The sequence below is a fragment of the Pteropus medius genome, unplaced genomic scaffold, assembly GCF_902729225.1.
Source record: "Pteropus medius unplaced genomic scaffold, Ma_sr-lr_union100, whole genome shotgun sequence".
Lineage (NCBI taxonomy): Eukaryota > Metazoa > Chordata > Mammalia > Chiroptera > Pteropodidae > Pteropus > Pteropus medius.
The window spans coordinates 49,244,644-49,263,138 of NW_024344378.1; the positions used below are offsets into that span (position 1 = coordinate 49,244,644).

Consider the following 18,495-nt stretch of genomic DNA (forward strand, 5'->3'; position numbering starts at 1 on the left):
TTCTCAACTAAAACACAGGAGGGGGTGGGGAGCCAGGAAAATAATGCAATGCTAATTCTAAAACACAGGCTGTCTGGAGATTCCAATTTTGGTAAAATTGCCTTTTACCCCTATTTCCGCCCTCCCCCAAAGAAAAAAAAAATCCTGTGTTATAAGGACAGACATCTGTGTAAGAACAATAAAACAGTCTTTTCTCTTGTGGATTAGCTCTTTATTCTTTTATTTATCTTGCTATACCTCATCAGTTTCTCTCAAATCAAGGAGAGTCAAAGAGGATAAGATGCAGTCCCTTTCTTTGTTTTTGATTAAAGAAACCCGTATAACCATGCTCGCCCACAAATTTCTTTTCTCAAGAGAGAGCTTTCCTTTCATGTCTAATTTCTTCCTTTCTTCATTTGCTCCCTTGGAATCTTTCTAGAACTTACTTCATACAGTGTACAAATCAAATAGCCAAGTTTCCCAGGAGAACAGGGTAGGCAGGGCAGTGAATGCTGGTGTATCTGCGAAACTGTAAAACACAAGGACAACTAAGTATAATGAACATGTTCTATAACCTCCTTTTCTTCTCCCAAATCCTTTGAAATTTATTAATTAATTAAGATATCTACTGAGCACATACTATGTGCCAATCACTATTCCAAACATTAGAGATAGGAGGATGAATAAAGCAGACCAAAATTCCTTCAAAGAGCACACGTTCTTTTGAGAGGAAGCGTCGATAACTAAAATAAAAAATAAAAATCTCATATAGTATGTTAGAGATAACTACTAAATGAAAGCAAAAGGGAGTATGTGTTGATAATTTCAGACTTGATAGCCACAGAAGGCACCATTGGGAAAGTAGCATTGGAGTTATAACTTGAAGGAAGTGAGAGATGAAAACCTGGGAATATCTGAGAGAAAAGTCATCCAGGCTGAGGAAAGAGCAAGTACAAGATGTTGAGATAGGAGCATGCCTGGCACACGTGAAGTAGAACTAGGAGGCCAGTGTGGCTAGGGTAAGTAATGGAGCAGGGGGAAAGGAGGGTTGCAGGGGCTGTAGGTGAACTGAGAACAATATCAGAGGCCAGAACTTGTATTTTGTAGGCCATTTACTGAACTAAGGCAGGAAACCAATCTAAGGTGTTAGCAGAAGTGATAGAAACAATGTTACACTATTCCCTATAGGAAAAAAAAAAACAAAAAACAACAAAAAAAAACCCCTCAATCCAACAACTAACTGGAAAACAAGAAGGGGTACTGATGTCCATCAGAAACTATGTAGACTCCTTGCAAGATGGATAGAAGGATAAGATTGAAGAGGTTAATCCTAGCCAAAATAAATGCAAGAAAACAGATACACAGACCAGTGGAACAGAATCGAGAGTCCAGAAGTAAACTCATATTTATATGGGCAAATAATTTTCGACCACTAAGCCAAAAGCATACAGTGGAGAAAGAAAAGCCTCTTCAATAAATGGTCCTAGGAAAACTGGAAAGCCACCTGCAAAAGAATGAAACTAGACTGTTGTTTATCACCACACACCAAAATTAACTCAAAGTGGATTTAGGACCTAAATATAAGACCTGAAACAATAAAATGCATAGAAGAAAACAGGAGCTAAGGGACCTTGGACTTAAAGAGGATTTTGTGAATTTGACCTCAAAAGCAAGGGAAGTAAAAGCTAAAATAAATAAATGGGACTAAATCAAACTAAAAAGCTTCTGCAGAGCAGAAGAAACCGTCAACAAGATAAAGAGACACCCATCAGAATGGGAAAATATATTTGCAAGCAATACATCTGATAAGGGCCTAATATCCAAAATATACATAGAACTCATACGACTCAATAACAACAACAACAAAATGATCCAATCAAAAAATGAGCAGAGGACCTGAACGGGCACTTCTCCCTAGAGGACATACAAATGGCCAACAAATATATGAAAAGATGCTCAACATCGCTAGCAATTAGGGAAATGCCAATCAAAGCCTCAATGAGATACTATCTCACACCTGTTAGAATAGCTATAATCAACAGGACAAGTAATAACAAATGTTGGAGAGGATATGGAGAAAAAGGAACCCTTATACACTGAGGTGGGACTGCAATTGGTGCAGTCACTATGGAAAACAGGATGGAGGTTCCTCAAAAAACTAAGAATTGACCTACAATATGATCCAGCAATCCCTCTACTGGATATTTACCCGAAAGACTTGAAAACCCATATCCAAAAAGATATTTGCATACTCATGTTCATAGCAGCATTATTCACAGTGGCCAGGACATGGAAGCAACTGAAATGTCCTATGATAGATGATTGGCTAAAGAATCTGTGGTACATATATACAATGGACTATTACTCAGCCATAAGAAGAGATGAAATGTTGCCCCTTGCAACAACATGGATGGACCTCGAGATAATCATGCTAAGTGAAATAAGCCAGACAGAAAAAGTTGAAAATCACATGATATCACTTATATGTGGGATATAAACCTAAAAGGAACAAATGAACAGGACAAACAGAGACTCATGGACATAGACTGTAGACTAGTGGTTACCAGAGGACTATAAACTAGTGGTTACTAGTAGGGTGGGAGAGGTAGACAGAGTAAAGGGGGTCAAATATAGGGTTTAGGGGGAGGGTGAAGTGGGTAAAGGGGATCAAATATAAGGTAGCTGAAGGAAACTGGTCTTTGGGTGGTAAACACACAATAGAATATACAAATGTCAAATGATAATGTACACCTGAAAATTATATAATTGTATTAACCAATGTTACCCCAATAAACTTAATTAAATTTAAAAAAATAAATAAATGCAAGAGAGTATCAAAATGTAGGTCCAGCTTCAGGAGGTGTATATGCACAAGGCAATGGTTTATTACAATTACAGAGTCTAGGAGTCAGGAATTCCAAAAGGAGACAGTGAAAATGACTTATCTCTGCTCTATAATATCCGAGGCCTCAATAGAAGACTTGAAATCTGGGAGCTAGCATCATTTGAAAAACGATATACTCACATGCTTAGTGGTGGATGCTGGCTATCAGCTGGTGACCTCAGTTCCTCTCCATGTGGTCTTCCTTTTAAGACTAGTAAAGCCTTCCTCATAGCATAGTGGCTGCACTACAGAGAAATGAGGCTCTAAAGAGAGTAAGAGCCAGGCAAAAGTTGTGTCGTCTATTATGATTTATGTCCTAGAAGTCACACAGCATCATTTTAGCTACATTCTGTTCAAGATAGTCACAAAAGTCCTGCCCAGGTTTAGGGAAGGAGAAAATAGACTCCACCTTTCAATGGAGTGGCCAAGTTCTGGAAGGGCACTTGGGACCGGAAATATTACTCTGACCATTTCGGCAAATACAGTCTTCCACAATAATGTACTGGGCCACAAACAGAATTTCAATAAATTCCACAGAATAGAAGTAGTACAAAAACTCTCAGGTCATAGTGTGATAAAAACTAAATGTTAATAACAAAATCAGGTTTCAAAAAGCTCTTCTACTCACAAATTTTCTAATACTCTTAAATCTCAAGCCAAACATAACATATAAGCCCAAACTGTAGAGTAGCTAGAGAAGTATCATAATGAAATGGTTACCTATTAGAACCTATTAAATAGATCTAAGGCCATTCTCAGAGGAAAATAGCTTTAAGTATATATAAAATATATATATATATATTTTTTTTAAGGAAAAAATGTAAAAGATAAATTAAAAATCTGACTCAAAAAACACCCTGCTAAATAAACCACAAGGAAATGAAAGGACTGAGTTATTAAAGCTAAAACCAGATATTAATCAGTTATAAAACAAAAAATAAATAATTCAAAAGCTAATTTCTCAAACAACTTCTCTAATCAAAGAAAAATAAAGAAAATTTAAATCTACAAAAAAAAATTGAAAAGCTACAGAAATAAGAGAAAAATAAAAGAATTATAAAACTTTGACCAATCCTGTGCAAATATCTCAAAATCTAAATCAAGTGGATAATTTTCTAGGAAAATATAATTTCCCAAAACTGACTCCAGAAGAGATAGAAAATTGAAACAGATTGATTTCCATAGGCAAAATAAAGTTCATGAAAACCTATCATGACCTGAACAAAAGCAACAAGTCTAGGTAGAATTACAAGGAAATTTTATCAAACATGAAAAGAGAAAATAATTCAGTAGTCTTCTTTTGAGTGTTTAAAAACTGGGTCTCTGCAAAGCAAACACACACACACACACATACACACACACAGAGTTCTGTTTGCCAATTTTTGTGGCATGAATATTCCCACCACTGGCTGATTCAGGATGCATACATGATGTCACTTAATGTGGAGTTGGGAAGAAATGTATACAATCCGATCTTGTGAGTCAGTTCAAGCTCATCATAGAGAAAATTCAAAGCTATTTAAACTGTTCCAGAGCATAGATGAATAAGTACTTCCAAATTATTTTCATGAAAACATAAAACCTTTACATAAAAATTGACAAGGATTCAGGGAAAATTACTATATACTCTACTCAATTATGAATATAGGTGTAAAAATTCTAAATAAAATAATTATGAACAACACTCAATTGCATAAACAGCAGAGTAAAACATTATGAACAAGTTAGATTTATTCCCAGTTTACTATGAAGTTTCAATATTAGTATATCCATTTATTTATTTAATTGTTTTAATAGATCTAAAGATGAAAGCCATAATTCTGTAGATTCTGAAAGGGCTTTGGGTGAATTCAATAAATATTCTTGATAAAAAGCATACAAAAATAGATGTATACTTCTTTACTATGATAAAATCTATCCATCTTAGTCCAAAGCCAACATCAAACTTAATGGGCAAACACAGCTGATATTTCTATGAAAATAAGGACAAGATAAATATCTGTTACCACCACTATTATTTAATATTTTACTGGAAATACTAGCCAATATAATTAGACATGACAAACCACAGTCATGAAAATGGAACACGTGACAAAAATATCATGTTTACTGGTGATTTTGACTTGATAACAGGAGACTTAAGAGAAACCAACTGAAAGACTAACAAGCGATTTCAGTGAGGAAGTAAGATATAAAGTTAATATACAGAGATCTCTAGCCTTTTAATAATAAAACAAAAACCGATTAGAAAGTATTTTGAATAAAAGACTCCATTTACAAAAGCAACATAAAAGATAATAAGTTAGGAATAGTATAATCAGACATTAATAAAAATATATAATATTTTTATGAAGAAAACGTTACAACTAACAGGACACAAAAAAATGCTAGAAGTTATGAACAGACATGCCATATTCTTTTGTAGGATAACTCAAGACCTTAAGCATGGCAATGATCTCTTTGTTAAAATATAAATTCATTATATAACTACCAAAGATTTTTTCCCCCCCTTTTAAACTAGAAAAAATTGTATCTAACATTTAGGTGGGAAGATAATAGCTGGGATCATACTGAAAAAGAATTATAATGAAGAAGAATTAGCCTTACTAGATATCAAATGTATTATAAAGCCTCGATAATTAAAAAAAAAAAAATGTGGTACTGGCACACAAATCACCAAACAGACTAATGAAATAGAATAGTAAGTCCAGAACTAAACTCAATACGTGTAGGAATTTATTATATGACAAAGTGGTATTTTAAGCTGGTGGGAAAAAGATAAACTATATAATATATGTTCTTGGGGCAAAAGAGTAGCTATTTGGGGGGAAAAATGATCCCTAACTCATACCTTACACTAGGATAAATTACAAGTGGGTTAAAATTTTAAATGGAGAAGAAAAATAAACCATGAAAATGCTAAAAGAACACAATTCAGATTTTAGATGCCCTGCTTTAAAAATAAAAATTTGAAAAACTAACCTTATTAAAATACTCTTGATTTTAAGACAAACTTTTACAGAGGAAGAAAAAGATTTTAAGTAAAGTCAAAAGACATACAGTGAACTTAGAAAATATTTAGAAATCATATCACAGACAATGATAGATTATGTATATTTTCTAATATATGAAGAGTTTCTGGAAATGGATAAAAATGTGATCAACAACTCACTATAAAAATAGATGAGCAATTTTACTCCTAAAAATATGTGTAAAATGATATAAATACAATAGTATTTATTGTAGAGTAGATGTACTAGCTAAACATTAAAAATAGACAAATATCTATTCATTGAGAAATGGTTAAATAATTTATGTTACATCCAATCTCTGGAATATTGTATCTCTTTGTCAAAAGAATTAGAAAGCTCCCTACATCATTATATACAAGTCTATGCAGCATATCTCATTAAAGAAATAAAACAAGGTCTAAAATCATATGTACAGCATACTACCATTTATGCGTAAAAGGTGTAACGATAAGAATCTATAATACTCTGAAAGATGGATAATAATAGTGACTAGCTGTGGTTGGAGTGAACTTGGCATGTAGAAAGACTAGGGTGGGAGAAAATGATTCACTGCACGCTTGTATGTACTTCAAAATTTTGAACCATATTTAAAAATAAACAAATTGAATTTAAACGATGTAAATAAAATTCATATAGCCTATGACCTAACAATTACATACATCCCAAGGGGAGAATGCTGAATGATGTTCACTGTAGTGTTTTGCTAGTAGTAAAAAAAAAATAAAGAAAAATTATATGCATATTAGGAAAGGAATAATGATTAAAGTATAGTAAATCATGATGTGAATGGAATACTATGCAGCAGATTTTTAAATGGTTAAGATAAATAAGATACTAACACAGAATGATCTCTAAGACATATTTTTGAGCAAAAATAATTTGAGTGCAGAACATTTTTACACTGTGATAGAATTATGTAAACACACAAAATTGCACGCACAACACACACTTTATGTGTTTAAAAGCGCAAAATCAGACACACCCACTCACATATGTGTGTGTGTGTGTGTGTGTGTGTAAATGCATAGAAATAATTTTGTGAGGATGGACAAAAAAACCCTAACATAATTTACTTCTGGGAGAAGGCTCAGATTGAATAGGCAAAGACTAGAAGTGGGTCACAAAGTCTAGCTTTTTCTTTATTGGAATTTTTATAAAAGTATGCTAATATTTTACTCATGTAATAGTAATAATAAAAATAATAAAAGAACTAAAGAGGGTAGGAGCTTTGGGTAATTTGTAACCATTTTGGAGAATGCATAGTAAACTTCCTGTACTCTGTTGCTGTTGGATGATGGGATATTCATATGAATCAAATACCTGGTAGATAAAGAGATAAAGAGAAAAAGTAAAGAGATTCTCAGCTAACTAATTTTACTGAGAATGGGAAGGAAGACATCAGCATTAATAGTAGCTACTACTATTGAGCAATTTCTTTACAGCCAAGCACTGTGCTGGTGTTTTACATATGTTTGTGGTCTCATTTAATCTTGGAAATATCCCCCAAAGCCAGATATTATCCCCATTTTATATATGAGGAAATTGAAGCTTAGAGAGATATTATGTAGTTTACCCAAGGTCCCAGTGCTAATAAGTGTCCTTGGTGAGACTCAAAACCAGGTCTAACACTGAATCCTGTGTTCTTTCCTCTGTCTCATGCCGCACCCCCCACCCCAATAAAATACACTTAACAATCCAACTACACTGAATACATTTTAATGTTTCTTGATGATTCAAAAAAATACTTTTCAGTATTTTAGGAATCTTTTTACAACCATTAATTATCGGGGCACTAGTGAAGCATTAAAATAAATGATGGTTAATTGGAGCTATCTAAGTTGAAAGAAAGTAGAGTAATACTGCATTTACAGGATTTAGTGTTTTTATTACAGATAAATAAAGGTGTAGCAAAATTACTGGAGTGATTTTTTCAGACCTGTTATTATGAATTGATCTGCATATTCTGAAGGCCTTTATCCCTATATACTGATTTGAAATGTTCTATCATTTTTAGTACCAATATCAAACCTTGCATCTCTTTTTATTGTCCTATAAATATTATTTAGCTACATGATGCAGTTTTCTCCCTATTATAATCTCATAGCAAAAGATCTGATCTCTTTAACCTGAATTAACACAAGTGGAATTTAGGTGTACTGCACCAGCGTCTTCCTAGATGACCCCTCTGGTTATAGATTATAAATGACATTTAGAGAAAACAAAAGATGGTTCCTGAGTGTCTAGTAAACTTCAGCAATCACCTGAGAGATACTGCCGTGTGATCGCATAAAATGAAACTAAAGAATGGCAAATAACCCATTGACTATGCACTTTCTCACTCACCAAGAGCAAAACGCAATCCAGTGCAATTTTAGTACTTACATTCCTCTGGGGAAAATAGCCCCCTAAAAATCACTGAGTGAAGCACTAGAAAAATTCCTTAAATTTGTGCTATGCTTGGTGTTATAAATCCCAAGGAACTTTAGACTTTCTCCTTGAGTAAAATGGACTGGTAATTTTGTTTTGTTATGTTATCCACCAAACATAATGATAATGGGTCATATGCAATTGAGGAAAAAATTAAATCTAATAAGAAAAATCTAATAAATACTAACAACATCTTATCGGTATTGTCATTGTTGTAAACTTTCTATTAACATTTGTTTTACATATTAAATGATCTGCAATATGTTGAAAATGAAGAGGATAGTAAAAATTAAAGCAAGCATTCTTATAATATATGTATTGTACAATTGTATGCATGTCATTTCCCTCAGGCAGGTACTAGAAGATATAGTACATATAAGAGAGTGTTACTAGGATATAATAGGAGATTCTAGATTTTAGATATGCTGAGCAGTAAAGATGCTCAGTGTAAGGAGCAGACCCCATCATTAACCAGGAATGCAAGCAAGTCAAAGAAAAATGGAGATTGAAGACTTGAATTCAGCCTGAAGAAAAGGATACAATATCCCCTCAAATAAGGCTTCTTCTGGGCCACTGAAGAAGGGTGGAGAAGCTTAGGAAAGCTCTGATACCCAGCAAAGGAGCAGGGAGAGTTCTATTCAGCATTAGCTATCCATCAAGAACAACATGCTAAGGTGGGATAGAACTAGGGGGAATGTATTCAGGAAGCTGTCATTATTAGATATGTGCTTCTCAAGCCTACATAAGAATATCCTAGGTAACGTCCATAAGATAAAGATGCTTGAGTATATACTTCCAGGAATTCTGACTCAGTGGGCCTGGTGTGACACCCTGACATCTGTTATTTTTTAATGAAATCTTTTAGTGATTCCTCTATACATAACAATTTGAAGACCATTGCATTAAATGATATTAACAAGGAGTCTCTTTTCCCAAGTCTTCTTGGCCATGAGGTTTAGGAGAGTAGTAACGATTTCCAAACCCTGTAGCATGACAGCCACAAATGTCTTACCATGTCAGGCCCTCAGTGGTTTCTGAGAAGGACTAAGCAGCCTACAAGAGCCTAAGTCATTATAAAGGATTTGCTGTGCAAGACACTGCATTGTGTGCAGAGACAACAAGGGTCCTAGCCTTTAAGGAATTTACAGTTTAGGTCAAGATAGCAGACAGAAACTAAAACAAATAAATGCTTTGAAGTATTACAAGTGCAATGAAACTTGGGAGCACAAAGGTCTAGGTCATTGCATGGAGGGTTGCCTGTCAACATAAGTCTTGAACAAAGGTCTGGCCATGGTGTAGAGAAGGGAACTTCAAAGAAGTGTTGTTGAGAAGTTTGAATACTTAAGTGTTATCCACTGATTGGTTGTAAATGGTGAATAGGAGGGAAGAACATCAGATGACACTCAAGTTCTTGGTTTGAATACCTTTGTATAAGGTAAAGCTATTTGCTGAAGAATATATTTGGGAGGAACAGATATGATTGAACATGTTAACAGGAGATATTTGTGCCTCAAATGAAGATGCTCTGATTCAAGGGTCCCCAGCCCACGGCTGCTGAACAGTAAGGTCTGTGGCCTGTTAGGAACCAGACCGCAAAGCAGGAGGTGAGTGGTGAGCCAGTGAGCAATGCTTCATCTGTATTTGCAGCTGCTCCCCAGCACTAGCATCACTGCCTCAGCTCCACCTCAGATCATTATCTCTTAGGAGCACCGGTCCCTGGTGCCAAAAAGGTTGGGGGCCACTGGTTTAAGTTATGGGTCAGCAAACTTTTATTGTAAAGGTCCAGAGAGTAAGTATTTTAGTCTTTGCAGGCCAAATGGTCTTTGTTGTGACTACTCAACCCGGTCATTGTAACATGAAAGTAAGTATTCGTAGGCAATATGTAAATGAATAGGCATGGCTGTGTTTCAATAGAAAGTTGTTTACAGAAGCAAATTGTGGGCCAGATTTGGCCCATCTGTCCTAGTTTTACACTCCTGCTGTAAATGTAAGAATGGATAGCAGTTATAGGTATGTATTGACTCCTATATGTCTGTGTACATAGTATCTTTTTATGAAGCCATAGACTCATACTTATTCTACATAAACACTGCATTCCAAGGTTATTTTAACAATTTTCAAACTATTCAAAAATCACTCAATGATTGCCTATTAAAAAAACAGTTAAATGTAAAAACATAAATTAAACTACAGGATACATTCCATACTCACTGGTTTAGCAAATTTTTAAAAATCTGGCAGTACCAAGTACTGGCAAAGTTATAGAAAAACAGAAACTCAATAGGTATTTTTGTGGGAATGTGAATTAGTATATCTATCTTGGGAAACAGTGTATTATCTAGCAATTTGGATATATGCAAATCCTAAGATCCAGTAATTCAACTTCTAGGACTCTAACCCAGGAAAAGTTCTTATACATTCTCAGATCGATGTGAACTATATGCATAACATTATCTACAATAAATAGCAAAAAAAAGAAAACAGAAAAAGACAAAAAAACTAGAAACAACCCAAATGATTCATTACATAAAGTTAAGTAATATTCAACGTGGAGGAATATATACTATTGGAGGAGAAAGAAACTCACTGATGATATTATATGGTATCACTTTGTATATAAAGTTCAAAAACACAAAATAAAACACTACTTTAAAAGGGTCTTTACATATGTGACAAAACTGAGAAAATAAAAAAAAACACTCGAGAATGAAAAACTCAAAATTCAGGCTTGCCTTTACTACGAGTGGTGGGTAGAGGCAAAGCAATCTAATCTGATAGGAAAAGCCAAAGTGATTTTTTATTTCTAAGCTTAGTAATAGGTACACGAATTTTTAAAAATTATTGTTTTCAGTAGCTTACATATGTTGTAACTATTCTTGTGTAATGGAGCAAGCATTGCATGATAATATAAAATGAGACAAAACCAAAATCTTACCGAGTTGCCAATTTTATATTTTTAAGAAACAATTAACTAAAACTTATTCTTCTCATAAAAATATGTTAATTTTGAGGACTGACTTCCTATCTGGCTCAGTTTCTTTGCCAGTCATGTATGTCATCTTTTCTAGTTACTGAAGGCTAGGTGGCTTCCAGTGTTTCATCTGGGCGGAAAGCAATAGGGACTAGGGATAGCATGGAGGAGGGAGGAGTATCAGAAGTCTGCTGTCGTAGCTGGTGTAGGGTCATTTGAGTTCCCCATCTTAAGGAGAACAAGCATTGCCTCTGGCATAGGACAGAATGTGGTCAAATTCCTCCCTGTCACTCAGCAAGTGATTCCACTGCTGTCTTTATATTATTCCAGTAATCTGGGCTTATAGTGACCCAGTGTAGTAATGGTTTGTTGGTGTGGCAGCTACTGCTACCTAATTTTTTATCTCTTGAGTATCACTTTGTAGTGTCATGATTACAAGCTTGGAAGAAGATAAATTCTCTGTCTATTCTGAGTATAAATGGGCACTTGAGATGAAATCACCTAGTTAATTTCCCCTTGTTGCTAGTGTAGAATCTGAATCCAAACCACAGCACAACCTAGCCCCTAAATCTCTATTAAAAACCACCTTGGGTAGGCTGGCAAAGCTTTATTTAAAGTCAGCAGAGAATTATAAAGTCAAAAGTGAAAAATGGTACAACAGGAAAGAATCATAAAAAAATACTAGATCTGTTAAATGTAGTCAAAGGCAATTTAGTGTGTTCTGGCACTAGTCCTTATTGATGCAAGGAATGTGATGTGTCAGGGGTCGGCAAGAACATGTAGGAAATGCAAAAATGAAAGATGCAGCTCCAGGCTGGCCTATGGAGCAGCCACACAAGGCTGTGAAGGATGCAACACTGTCTTACTATTATACCAGGAATTTCAGGGAGAATATTCTAATTATCTCAGTCTGCACATCTTCTGTTTATTTTGTTTTGATTCAGTATATATTTAAAATTAGAATTTTTTTTCTTTCATGGAGATAAGCAAACCTAGAGGCTGCATAAATTGGTCAGACCAAGAAGATAGGTATCACTCATTAGTATTTTTAGTATTCTAGTCTCTCTGGGATTATAACATTGATTTTTCATATCTATATTCCAAGCTGTGATTGATTCTGCCTCATCTTCTCCAACTCCCTTAGTGTCCCATGAGTTCATACTAGCTAAACTGATTAGTAATAACTACAAATATGATTATTATGCACCTACCATGTTCTAGGCACTTTGCTAGGGACTGTATATGCATTATATCATCAATCCTCACAAAAACCCTATGAGGTAGGTCTTTGTATCATGTTGATATATAGATGAGGACAGCTAAGGCTCAGAAACTCAGAACTCATTTGAGGTTTCATACTGAGTAGCAGAAACAGGATTCACCAGGCTTGACTTCTAAGCAGGCACTATGTTAGAAGGGTTGCTTTCCTAACTTTTATCAGCAGTGGTGGGTGAGGACCAAGTGTCTGGAGAACACAGCTGCAGTATAGGATAATGTTAGGACTGAGACCTATGTTTAAATCCTGGCTTTGCCACATACTAGCTTTGTGACCTTTCACAAGTTAGTTGACTACTCCGTATCTCTCTCTCTGTAAAATGTTTATGATAATACTAACACCTACTTTAGTAAGTTATTGTGAAAATTGTATGAGTTGATATAAGTAAAGCATTTCAAAGAGTTCCTGGCCCTTAGTAAGTGCTATGTACATGTTATTGTGTTGTTGCTCTTGCTTCTATCATTATTGTTGTCATTATGATTCTCTTCTGGTAGCAAGATGCCTTTACTGAGAGAAGTAGTTGTGAATGGGATTGGCTAAAGAGAAAGCGAAGGATCAGCCCCTGTCACGAGAGTAGATACTCTTCGGCAAAGCACCTAGTACTCTTCCAATCCTGCTTTGTGGGAGGCCATAGACACTTTTGGTAGACCATTTGTCACAAATGAAGCAGTTTTAAAAGGTCAAATGAGAAATGAGGAAACTAGATTTCTTAGGTACTTCCTATTTGATACTTCCACATTCAAAATCAGGTTCTAGGGTATTGGCCTTTCTTTCCCATCTATGAATTCACATCTAGGAGAAATGGAAAGTGGTTTGAAGACTTCCTTTGATTCTAGTAGGCCTTAGAGTTTTAGTTGTAGATTCAGGATAAGTGATTGGTTTTATGTAAATGCTTCAGAGGATCTGAAAAAAATTAGAGAAACCTATTCCAGAGGATAAAGGCAGAACAGGAGGGAACGATTAATCTCATGGACATTCAGTTCTCTAAGAACTTTTTTGGGGAATGACCAGAAACAAGCCAGGCCATATGCTGTCCATTTGCAATCCTCTGAGCTGTGGACTTTTTTTTTTTTTTTTTTGACAGAACGAGGCCAATGCCTTTGCCTCATTTAAGATGGTTCTTAAGCTTGAAAAGGAATTGAAAGGTTAAGACATGCATGCAGAGTCAACATAGTTGATTTGATGAAAGTAGCCCTGACAAACACCAGGTCTCTTCCAATTGTCAGAAGCAGTCTGATGATGACACGTTCGAAGCTTCCCAGACTGGCTTGCATTTTGGTAAATATGAACAATCAGGGAAGACATAGTTATGCTGTGGAAAGTTCTGAGATGTAGAGGTAACAAATTAATTGTTCAGCCTTAACTGAGACCTTTCACTCAAGTCATTAATCACAGTGCACAGTCTGGAGCCTTGCCCCCCAAGTTTGATTCTTTATGCTACTCTCCTTCTCCAGATGGAGACTTATTCCAGGTGCTGACCATTTGCATTTTCCTCCAACTGGGCTGATTTATGAACCCAGATATATTTTCTGGTTTTTCCGAATCCTGTTCCATTGCTTTGTAATAAAGGGTCCATGTGATTTCTGGTGTTTTGCAGATCCTCAGTTTTAACATCCCTAATACCAAAGATTTTTTTCAATTAGTCTATGGCCTGTCTTCTGTGATCTGGAGGGTAGATACACTCTTCAGTGTTTTGAATATCAAAGGTAAGGCTTTAAAGACTCTCCATTTTTTTTTTCCCTTTTGGCTGGAGTTGAAGATGCAAAAGTCCTGTGTGGTGTTGTTCCTGCATTCAGCATCTCAGTGCAAATTGCGGCTTGGGAAACCTTAGTGACAATAGACCATTACAGGTGTTGAAGTTATCCCCATTCCACTCCAAAACATGTGGTTTAATGTATAATATCAGCAGGCCTTCCACAATTGGACCAGGTCTCCGGTGACAGTGTAAGCCAATATTGAAGACTTGACAAGAGAATCTGAATGTCAGTGGAAGACACTGTAATACTGAGGCTGAACACACTGTTGCCGAGTTTTACCCGTTTGACTGAAAGTTAAACCTGATCTGAGCTGATAAGAAGCAACAGATCCCTTGGGAGTTTTCCCAAGTGGCAGAAGTGTGTCACAGGAAAGTAATTGGAAATTGATATTTGACATATCTCTGGGTTATCTTTTATTCCTGATAACACCAAAGGGTTTGGCCAAGAGTTTCTGGTGACTAATATGTGAAATCCTGAAATCCATTGTTGAAATACAATCTCTTCTTTGTTGAAAGTAAGCAGCTGCTTTCTGATCCTCTGCTTCCTAACTAGCACTTCAAGTGCAGAGGCCCACGGGCTTAATTTAGGTGAAACAAGTGGTGAATACTAGTCTTGCCTTTTGATAATTCTCCAAAACAAAATCATCACTGGCGATGGAGTATTGTCTTTAAAATTCAACTCAGTTTAATACTTGTTCAGAGCTTTCTATGTGCTTTATATTGTGTTGTGTGCCATGGGACATACAAAATAAATATCAAACATGGCCTTTGCCCTTGAGGAACTTATAGGCACATAGGAAAGATGATGTGTTTATGAAACACATTTTACATGGCAAGATAAGATATCATGTATGTACCAAAGTGAGTGGAACCTGGAATAAGTACAACAGGAAAACATAAAAATGAGAAAAAAATAATGTGGAGCTGTCAGAGAAAGCTTTATGGATGAGGTGGGGACAAAGACACCAATATCCCATACCAAGAACTCTCCCTTAAAGAAATTGCAAGGAACATAGTATCAGGTTATCAAGAAATTATGGAGCCCTCTTTAAGTGAAAGTAAATTTGTTCAATATGAGAATGGATTAAGTTAGTTCAATAAATATTTATTGAGTACATGCTATGTGCCAATAACTGTATCTGATGAGGTATAGGATGAACAATCCATACAAAGAACACATGTGGGTAGTTCTCGATGCTACTTTCTCTTAACATAGATATTTAAAGTTATTGCTGATCTGTATGATTCCAAAACCTGTGATTTTTACCACTTAACCATTCTATCTCTGACAAAGACCTTCTAATGTTTCCTTCCGCATCACATATACTAAAATTGAAATGATACAGAGAAGATTAGCATGGCTCTTATGCAAGGATGACCTGCAAATTCTTGAAGTGTTCTACATTTTAAAAAAAAGTCCTCTTATCCAAGATATTTTTAGATTGAGGAGCTAGCTGAGTCATATGTCCAGTTTCATAAGTTACGTGCAGTATAAAGAGTAGCATACATGATGGTTGTAAAAGGAAGGAACACTAAATTATCATTGAACGTAGTCTCAAATTATTGTGTTAGGGAATATTTGGAATAGCATTTGAAAAATCAAACCAGATCCAAACTTGGGGCCATAAGCAGAGCTCAGGCTTTCTAAAGATCACATTTTCTTGGCATTTCCATTATTGCCCTTGACAGCTATTTTGGAAACCCAATTAAAAGAGTCTTCCATCATTAGAGTTTGAGACAGTCTTGCACTGGGCTCTTTGGCACCTGTCAAGTTTGAAATGGGCATAATTCATATATACTGGTTAAAGGACTAAAGTTATATTTATATTCTTTTTTGCAAAATGAAGAAATCCGCTATTTGTTCATTTCTTAAGGTATAGTTGTAAGTGGGTAATTGCAAATTGGTCTAGAAAGAAAAGAAGTGAGGATGATAATGATGGTGGCAGTGATGGTTTTCATAGACATGGTAGTCATTATTCCAAATATCTACATAATTTTTGAATAATATAACCACAGAACACTACTAAACCCTGGAAAGAATCTAAGATATCAAACATTGAGGCACAGAGGTGTCAGAGTTGATTTAGCTAAGCAATACCAGAAGAGGACTAGAAAATCTCCTTTTCTAGCTAGCAATCATTCTCATACCACAATGAGACCCCTGCCTAGTAACCTCGGCATTTCTGCCACCCATATGACTGCTTTTTGAAGCTAATTTAGGTATCAAATTTAAATAGAATTCTGAGAAAACTTTTTTTTTTCATCTGGAAGGACTGATGGAAGGAAAAGCTAGAAGAAATTTGAAATTACTCTTGATTCCTGCCATTTTCCTTGGTATTCAATCACTCTCTTCATCTGAAATGTTCATTTTGGCCTCCATGGGTAGACATACACATGTGCTCAATCACTCATCTGTATGTATGTGTATATATTGATATACATTCTTCTTCATCATCTGTAGGCGTTTACAAATAATGGCATGTGTGTGTTTTATCATTTCGTTTTTAAAATGAAAATGACAACTTCAAAATTTCTTTCTACAATAAAGAAATTTTTCTATAGTAAAGAAATTCTAGCATGTAAGCCAGGATCATCTTTGGGTCACAAAATTCCACAGAAAAGTTAGCATGGGGAGGGTATAAGCAGTGGTTTTTTGTTCTTTCATCCTGGGGCAGATGGGCAAGATTTGTAACAAAGAAGTTGTTAGTGGAGAACTAGTGAAATAAAGATTCAAATGAGAAGGCTAATACAAGGTTGAGAGTAAAAAACAAACAAACAAAAATGACAGGACACAGAAAAGACAAGAGGAGATATGAATACCCTCCATCCCTCCTCAAGCCTCTTTCTCCTCTGCGAGGTCATTACTTGGCTGGAGGTGGGGTTGAGAGTATAAAAGGGGCTTGGTCTTTTGAGCTGAAAATTTTATTTCTGATGAAACTATCTTCTTGAATAGAGCCAAGGGGATTTTGGATTTTGTAGAGCTACGGGAATCAGAGTGCAGCTCAGAAAAGAGGAGACAGACCATTCAGGACATGATCCAGTTTATGGGTTTAAGGGTGAGAAAGTACAAGGTTTCCCTAAACCAAGGGGGTAAAGTCATCAAAGTCAAAAGATGGCCTACGGTTCACCTACTAAGCTACAAGTCTATAGGTGCATCTACCTAGCAGGGTGGCTTTTTCTAATTCATCCGAAGCATTATAGAGAACAGTGTAGCCCCCAGATATGAGAATTTCAAGCTTCTTCTAGGTTGTCCAGGCCTATTCATGTACCTAGGACAGAAAGCAGAGATTCAGAGTGGAAGTTTCTGAGAAAAGCACACTTACTGTGCTTTCTCTTGATTAGCTAAGCATAGACAGTGAGGAAACCCAGTGGCTCATGGATCAGACTAGCTACAGAGGCCACCTTCTCCAGTGGGCAGGGTAAATATGAAAGGGAAGTGACCAAAGGGTCCTTGATTTCACACTCTTGAGAAGGGAGTCACGAAGGCTAGGCTTGGAGACCCAAATTTCCAGATTTTTTCCACCTCCTATCTCCCTTTAGGAAGGCCACAAGCAATCCTGGCCTTTAGTGATTCTTTCTTTTCCTGCCTGTAAATGCTGAATCATAACTATTGTGAAGATCCTTGTGCTCAATGCCATGGGGCTGCGAAGCCTCTGGAAGAACCTGTTGACTTTGAGGAGCTTAGACATCATTGTGAGAATAAGAGACAAACATAAGCATGCTAACTAGAGTGTGTACAAAGCCTGTTTGACAATACCTAGAGGACCTTGAAAAATTGGAGACTGCCATCACATATGGAGGGGTCCTTCCAACCTCACCTTAGTGGCTGTTTCTTTTTACTAAAGAGTGAAAACAGTAAATGGCCTAAAGCAAACTAAAAGCAAATCCCTCGACTTTATTAATTTCATGACTGCAGTACTTGGTCGTAGTATTAGTAAAGGCCATAGGAGAAACGCCAGAATTGAAGCAACTGAATGTTCATTCACCTGTTTTAAGTTATTTCAGAAAAAGCATGATTTATAAAAGAATGCAGAATCATAATTGTCAGCCAAGATGTCATTTCAACTTTAGGATGTCCAGAAACAAAGGGATATCATATCCTTTGTTCTTAGAGCATCACAAATGCCAAATTATGCATGGGGTTCCCTCTCAGCATTGAGTGCTTGTGAG

General features: G+C 35.9%; 1 protein-coding gene and 1 non-coding gene across 7 annotated transcripts in view; both read left to right on the forward strand.

Annotated features, from left to right (window-relative positions):
• Positions 1 to 18,495, forward strand: part of LRMDA (leucine rich melanocyte differentiation associated) — a 993,794-nt gene that overhangs the window by 810,287 nt on the left and 165,012 nt on the right. The window lies entirely within an intron of this gene.
• Positions 15,628 to 15,734, forward strand: LOC120609766 (U6 spliceosomal RNA). Its single transcript, XR_005654829.1, has one exon. It is a non-coding gene; the product is annotated as a U6 spliceosomal RNA (small nuclear RNA).